The following is an 8,863-nucleotide window of genomic DNA, read 5'->3' as shown; positions in this document are numbered from 1 at the left end:
ATGCAGAACAAGTCCATGACAGACTATCTAGCTTCTATCAAAAGTATCGTCGACAACATTCGAGCGGCTGGAGGGACCATTGACAATGAAGATGTTCTACATTATATCATCAATGGCTTACCGTCGTCATACCAGTCATTCAAGACAACTATCCGGAGCTTCCTTCAACCCATCAGCTTGGACGATCTTTATTCTCTTCTTCGCAGTGAGGAGGTTCATCAATCAACTGATGCCATTCGAGATCTCTCCTTTTCCACTGCCTCTTCTACTGATGCACCTACTGCTCTATTTTCCAACCGTGGATAAGGTCGATCTCATTTTTCGTCTAACCGAGGACGCGGATGATCTTTTTCCACCAATGCCAATCGGACCACCACGCGTTCACCTAGATTTGAAGAAGATTGTCAAATCTGTGGAAAACGCCGGCACTCTGCAGTAAATTGTTGGCATAGAGGAAAATTCAACTACACAGCTCCAGCTTCTAACTCCAATGTGGCTCTTCTAACATATTTTGAATCTTCACCATGGTACTTGGATAGTGGGGCATCAGCTCACCTCACACCCGACTCTGCTCCCATACACCAATCCACGTCCTACTCCGGCAGAGATCAGGTATTTGTGGGAAACGGACAGTCTCTACCAATTCAGCATGTCGACAATGGTCTTCTTCCAACTCCCACGCGTAAGCTCCACCTCAAAAATCTTTACCATGTTCCTAATCTTACTCATAAACTCATCTCTATTTCTTAATTAACTAATGATAACAACTGCTCCATCAAATTTAATAAATTTGGTTTTTCTGTTAAGGATTTGATGACCAAGCAACTTCTACTCGACGGACGTTGCCGTAATGGTCTCTATCCTATCCCCTCCCAGCCTTCCATAGTCGTAGCGTCTACAACTCTGTCGTCCAACTGTTCTGCCCTCTCCTGGCATCGTCGTCTTGGACATCCCAATCCACGGATCATGGCTGCTATCTCCAAGCGTTTTCCTTCCTTATGCATTCCTCCTTTAAGTTCTCTCTGTAATGCATGTGCTCTTTCAAAGAGTCACATATTGCCTTTTATCTCTTCTGCTAATGTATCCTCTTCACCTCTAGACTTACTTCATGTTGATGTTTGGGGTCCTTCCCCGATTATCTCTTTTGATGGTTTGCGTTATTTTTTTACTTATTGTTGATGATTGTACTAAATTTACTTGGACTTATATGCTCAAACAAAAATCTGATGTTCCTAATTGTTTAGTCAATTTCATCAAAAATATAGTAAAACAACTAAAACTCACAGTTAGAACCATCCGCAGCGATGGCGGACGTGAATTCAATAATAAATTTATACAAGCATTCACTCTACATAATGGTATTACCCACCGGTTTTCATGTCCCTACACACCACAATAGAATGGCGTTTGTGACGCAAGAATTGCCACCTCTTAGAGACAACCCGTTCTCTTCTTCTTGAAGAAAATTTACCTCTTGAATTTGGGTCTGCTGCCGCTCTCACTTCTTCCTATCTAATTAATCTTCTCCCATCCAACAATACCTCTAACACATCTCCTTATCAACTGCTCTATAATCAGCCCCCTGATTACACAATTCTACGCTCATTTGGCTGTCGTTGCTTCCACTGGATTTGCTATTCGACTCCTCACAAACTTGCACCCAGATCCGTTCCCTTCATCTTTCTTGGCTACACCACAAACTATAAAGGATATAAGTGCTATAATCCCTCCACCAACAAACTTCTTATATCTCGCCATGTTACATTTGATGAATCATTTTTCCCGTCTCTTCCCCACCTCAACAGTCAACCTTCTAGTTCATCGTCAGATCTCACCATTCCTTATCTCCCTCCCTCTCCACCTAATGCAACTCAACAATCTTCCCCTACACAAAGTCAATCTCTTCTTTCTCCATCCACTCATTCTACTCAACCTATTGTTGCATCATCTCCCACTACCACTTCGTCCTCTCACAACCACACTACATCTAATTCTTCTTCTCATTCACCTTCTACTCATTTAGAACAACCACCTCATCACCCCATGATCACCCGACTTCAGACAGGAACGCTCAAATCTTGCATTATACTTGATCTAGCTCATACTGTCCAACCCACACCTACCTGCTTCTCTTCGGCAAACAAGAATTTGCATTGGCGTCAGGCAATGTAGGTAGAATTTCGTGCTCTTCAAGCTCAGGGCACCTGGTCCTTGGTGTCATTACCATCCGGCCATCAACCCATTGGATGCAAGTGGATCTACAAACTAAAACACAATGCCGATTGGACAATTGCTCGGCATAAGGCTCGGTTGGTAGCTTAGGGTTTCAAATAAGCTTATAGAATTGATTACTTTGAAACTTTCAGCCCAGTTGTCAAGCACACTACCATTCTGTTATTTCTTCTAGTAGCTCTTCATTACAACTGGACTGTACATCAACTTGATGTAATGAACGCTTTTCTTCATAGCTCATTAAGTGAAACCATTTATATGACTCAACCTCCGGGTTTTGAAGATCCAAATTTTTCGCATCATGTGTGCCTTTTGCGCAAAGCCATTTATGGCCTAAAACAAGCACCGAGACTCTGGTTTGCAACTTTGTCCAACTATCTCCTCAAACAACAGTTCACTGTCAGCTCAGCAGACCCCTCGTTCTTCTATCATCATCAGAACGATACTCACATATATCTACTCGTCTATGTCGACGACATACTAATCACTGGCAGTGATTCGGAATGCATCTCTACCTTAATTACTAAGCTTGCTCAGCGCTTTCAGACATGAACTCTTGGACCACTGTTTAAGTTTCTCGGCACCGAATTTCTTCGAACAGCTGACGGATACCATCTACCTCAGAAATCTTACATTTCAGAGCTCCTTCACGCAGCCTCTATGTTCAATTGTAAGCCTCTGCAAACTCCTCTACCATCCAAATGTCCCTCCGATCCTCATCTCCGTCTACCATTCCCTCAACCTGAATTATTTCGTCAGCTGGTTGGCTCTCTTCAATATATTACCTCCACTCGCTCAGACATTGCATTTACCGTCAATAAACTTACTCAACATATGCATAATCCCATGCTCATTCATTTCCAGCTCCTGAAACGGGTATTGCGGTATCTTCACGGGACAGTCAATCATACATTCTTTCTTCCCAAAACTTAGTTAACTCTTTCAGCTTATTCTGACTCCGACTGGGCTGGTGATCAACTTGATCGCAAATAGACTACAGGATATTGTCTTCTCCTTGGCACTGCCTTGCTTGCCTAGTCTGTTAAAAAACAAACCACCGTCGCCAGATCGTCTACTGAGGCTGAATACCGGTCTATGGCCGCCGCAGCCACTGATATCATCTGGACTCGCCGTCTTTGTGAAGACTTTCTTCTTCCTCAGCAGCCAACCAAGCTCTTCTGCCACAATGTTTCAGCAATGTCTATTGCTTGCAATCCCATTTTCCATGCCAGGACCAAACATATTGAGATCGACCATCATTTTATCTGGGAATGTATTCAAGAAAACCACATTGCGGTGCACCATGTCTCCATTGTTGATCAGCTAGCCGATGTCTTCACAAAGCATCTTTCGTCTACTAGACTGCTCCAGCTTCGCAACAAGCTTCTAGTCGTCCCTCCCATCAGCTTGAGGGACGGTGTTGAGACAGCGTCCCCCACTACCAGCTGCTCCACGCTCCGCATACAGGAAATGTCCCCACGACGTTCTAACATCCGATAGCTTAGTATAACTAACAGGGTTAATACAGTCATTTACATATATGCAACTTTAGCTATATAATCAACTGTATTTCACAGAATCTAATCAATGAGAATCATGAGATTTACTATTCACCTTCGTCTTCCTCTGTTTTATCGTCGAATATCCTGTATTTTCATAATCCTCAAACTTTAAAGCATATAAAAAATTATTTAAACACTTTGAATTGAGTTGAGCACATAATCTATCCTCAAAGCTTCGTTGAGTAAAAAAAATTCTTCCTTGATGCCATAACAATGCGAGATGGGGTAGCATATCCTACTTGTATCTTGTGCCACATGTGATAGTAATTCAATTGCAATAAATTAATCATATAAATTTTCTAAAAATAAAAAAGGAATATTAAAAAATATTGGTGAGTAAGTAATTGATTATCCTTTAGTAGTATTATGATTACCATTGAAAATAGACATTAGATCTACTCAAGGTTTTTAAACAAACAAATTTAGAGTGCCCTAGTGTAAGACACTTACACTAATTGAAAGTTTAATTTATAGGTGTTAGACCACTTGAACCATGAAAGGAACACCAAGAGGGGGATGATTTGGTATATATTTTTTATATTCACATCATTTCGATAAACAAGAATTGATTTGTTGGTAAAATTGAGATAAATTTTGGAAGAAAAAAATATCATAATGAAGAACATTTTTGCTTATTTAAACTTGACGTTGATGTACTCTTACCTGTGGAAAAATTTAAGTATTTTATCATTGTAATATCTAGGAAAGATAATTTTTTAAAAAAAATTGAAATGAACAAACATTTAATATTAAAATGAACTCCCCACTTAAAATATGAGTTTTATTTACCTTTCCCTATCTTATAACACATGATAGTGAATGCAGAATTTGCTCTTTTTATTCAAATAAACCTTATGATTATGAAAGAACATGTTTAAAATTGTTTACCAACATTTCAAAAACTTTTTCTCTTGCTACTTAAATTTCATAATTATGTTTTATATTAAATGTGTGTTTTTGATGATTACAAATATTATTGTTTGGTTATTGATTCTCCTAACATATATTATAAATATTGCTTTTGTTTTTTGGGTGTACTCACATTTTAGGAAAATCATATTCCATAATATTGAAGACTTCAAGGCAGATTAGATTAAGGTTTATTGTAAATGCAGTATGTATTTTTTACATTTATTGAGTCTGAGAGAGTGTGATTATAATTGTGAGAGTGTGATTGTAATTGTGTAACCTTGCACACACACACTAGGGGAGTATTACATTTATAAATTTTTAAATAATCATACTATACGATTGTAATTTGTACGGGATGATTTGTTCAGTTATTTCATCCAGCATGCAGTTAATCAAAGCATGGATGGGAAAAATTTTTTAAGTACTATTCGTGCTATATGAAGTTGGCTTTGTACAGACAATATCCAGAGTATGAAAATGATGTGAACATTTTCATCTATGCGAACATATGAATTTTTTTAATTATTTTTCCGGGATGATTTGGAGTTCGTAAAGATGACGTCTAGAGTACGAAAATGATGCAAACATTTTTGTCTCTACGAACATGTAAATTTTTTGAACTATTTGTCTTGGATGATCTGGATTTCGTAAGGATGATGCATAGAGTACAAAATTATGGGGAACATTTTTGTCCAGATGAATAATTTTTTTTTATAATTGTTCATACTGTACAATATATATATCGCATTGTATGATATGCTTGTACAAAAATAATTCGTACATGATCGTATGAACAAATTTTGAATTATTTGTCAAGGATGATTATCGATCGTACTGTATGATCGTGGGCTAAAAATTAAAATTTTAGTTTTCTGGGCATTTTTTCGTGTCTTCCATATAAAAGGTCCTTAAAAATTAACTTGTACAAATCTAGTCTTTGTGGTTTCTTTGAGATCAAGTGAAAGGGTGATTTTGGAGAGTGTTTTAGAGAGAGTTCTTGTAAGTAGAGTGTGAAGGATTCATACGGCTACTCAAAGGTAAGAATCTTTTTTATTTTTTTGTCAATTCTCTTCATTTTTTCCTTCTAGTTGCTCGAGAGAAGATCTTTGAAGAAGATCTAGTTTTCTATCGACACATAGAGAGTGTGAAAGGATGACCATACTCTACTGACAATTAGAGGGTGTAAAAGGATGATGGTACTTAGCCAACACTTGGAGAATGTGAAAGGATGATGGTACTCTAACGCACTGGGATTGGTGGAAGAGGGAAAAATTGTAAAGGCTTCTCCACCTTCCTGTGAGGAAAAAAGAAGAGTCACTATGGTAATAATGTAATACCTAGAAAAAGAGTCTTTAGGGAGTGGACATAGGTCTTGTTGGACCGAACCATTTAAAACTACTATGCTCTTTTTATATTTTCACATTTCTTTTTCAGCATTTTGTGGTTATGGTTGATAAGCTTATTTTAAAAAGAAAATAAATTTATAAAAATTATAAAATGGTTTTTTATTCAAAAAAGTGATTTTTTACAATAACGAATTCACCCCTTCCCCTTTTGATTAGCCTTGGGATAATTACATAGGTCTAACAACCTATACGGATTTTTTAAGTGGTATTAGAGCTTACTAGAAAATTTAAAGTTTAGATTACTTTTTAAAAAATGATTATGGCTAATTTTGGAAATAGTAACACACCTGAAGGGTATTCGTTCACTAGACCCCCACTTTTTGAAAACATCCTTTCAATTCTTGGAAAAATGAATGTGTACTTTTCTTCAATCGCTTGACTATCATATGTGGATTTTAGTTCAGGATGGATACACTATGACAACTAGACTTATAGATGGCATTAGAATTGAAACACCCTTTACTAAATAGATTGCTGAAGAATGAGATTTAGCATAATTAATAGCAAAATATTTGAATAGTTTCTTTTATGCTCTTAAATCTGAAGATTACATATGTGGTTCTACTTGTAGAAGTGAAAAATAAATTTGGAACAGAATTTGTACCACATATAAAGGAACTAAAGAAGTAAAACAATTTAGAGTAAATATTTTGTTACATGATTATAAACTATTTTGTATGAAACCAAATGATCATATATCTAACATGTACACACATTTCACTAAAACAGTCACTTCCTTGCATGCATTAGGCAAAGAACTAACGAATGCTAAAAAAGTTAATAAAATACTTTGTTATTTTTCTACTTCTTATGATGCTAAAATAACTGCTATTACAGTCTAAGCATTTAAATATGTATTCTATTGATAATCTTCTTGGATCTCTAATTGCTTACGAGCAAGGAGTGACTCAAAGATAGATTGATACAAGAGAAAAGCAAAAGGAGAAGAACATAGCTTTAAAAGTGGATGTCTTAGAGAGTGATCAATCATGGTATGAGGATGAGGATAATATTACCTTGATGACAAGGAAATTCAAGTTTTCTAAAAAGGAAGCAAAGGAGATGTTAGTAGTGGCAACTTTCATAAAAAATAATAAGATAGCTAATGATCTTATTTATAATGAATGCAGGAAACTTGGACATATTAAATTAGACTGCCCTAATCTTAAAGCCACTCCTAACAAGGAGACTGTGGGAGAGAGAAGCTCCTGGTTTTTCTAGAGAGAGATGTTAGGAAAGTTGCTATTTGCATATTTTACTTTCTTACAACATGTATAGTTTTGATGATTCCAAATATTATTGTTTTATATGTTGTTATCTCCTAACATTTTTTGGAAGATTTGTTTTTGCTCTAATGTGTACTAACATTTCAGAAAAATTAACTCCAAGATATGAAGACTTGTAATCAAATTAAACAAATATTCATAAGTTTTGATATGAGAGGGAGTGATTGTAATTTAGTGAAACATCACATAATACACACTTGGGGAACAATTTTTTGTAAACTGATCGTACGGGACGAACATAGTTCGTAAGGTACGATCATGTCAATTACCCCTAGAAGAGCAATGGATCGAATAGGCGGGGAGAAACTTTTTCTAAGTAGTAATCGTCCAGGACAAATTTAATATTAGTCCCGGGACGAACTTCTCGGGATTCTCACTTGCACTATTCATCCAGACGAAAAATAAGATTCGTACCTGGACGAAACTATATGTATGAGATCGTACAGGATTAAATAAATTTTTGTCCCTGGACGAAACTCTCTGTATGAGATCTTACAGGACGAAATAAATTTTTGTCCCTGGCCGAAACTCTCTGTATGGAATCATACAGGACGAAATAAATTTTCATCCATGGACGAAACTCTCTGTTTAAAATCGTCCCAGGATGAAACCCATTCATCCCAGGACGAACTGAACCGACTTACAATAGTTGGTTACGTCCTGAAGAATTTTGGGAAACCGACCTATGAAATAACCGTTTTATACCGGACGAACTTTGTTCGTACGGGATGATTAGGGTGTACGAACATAATTCATACCAATATAAATAAGGTTCATTTTTCGATAATTTAAGTAAAATTGTCCAGGACAATCCACGATCGTTCGGGACGATCAACTATGTACAGAATTGAAAACTTGCAGTTTTTGGGTAGTTTTTCTTATCTTTTGTTTAAATAGTTCAAATTTGACTGCCACCCAATCCTTTTGCTCATTGAACTTCATGCCTATTGGAAGAAGAGTAAAGGAGAGAGTGAGAGAGAGCATTCAAAGAAGGATTTTTACCACTGGAGCGTAAAGCCTTTGCTTGGTGATTTAAAGAAAAGATTTTCAACTTATGATTTGAGATTGCATCACTCTTTTGGTTGATCTGTTAAGGAGATCCGGTTCTCTGCCAACACTAGGAGAGTGTAAACAGCCGAAGGGTTCTCTGCCCACACTAGGAGAGTGTGAAAGGACGAAGGGTTCTCTACCCACACTAGGAGAGTGTGAAAGGATGAAGGGTTTTCTGCCCACACAAGGAGAGTGTGAAAGGACAGATGGTTCTATGCCAACATTGGGGATTGTGTAAAAGGATGACGATTCTCTGCCGCACCGGGTAGTGGTTAAAAGAGTGTTTATAAAGGCTTCTCCACCTTGCTGTGGGAGCAAAAGGAGAGACACTATTGGTATTAGTGCAATACTCAGAGGGTGCCTCTGGGGAGTGGATGTATGTCTGGTTTAGACCGAACCACTATAAATCTTGTGT

This window comes from Dendrobium catenatum, unplaced genomic scaffold (genome assembly GCF_001605985.2).
Source record: "Dendrobium catenatum unplaced genomic scaffold, ASM160598v2 fragScaff_scaffold_696, whole genome shotgun sequence".
In the NCBI taxonomy this organism is placed as follows: Eukaryota; Viridiplantae; Streptophyta; class Magnoliopsida; order Asparagales; family Orchidaceae; genus Dendrobium; species Dendrobium catenatum.
This window is presented reverse-complemented; position numbering follows the sequence as displayed.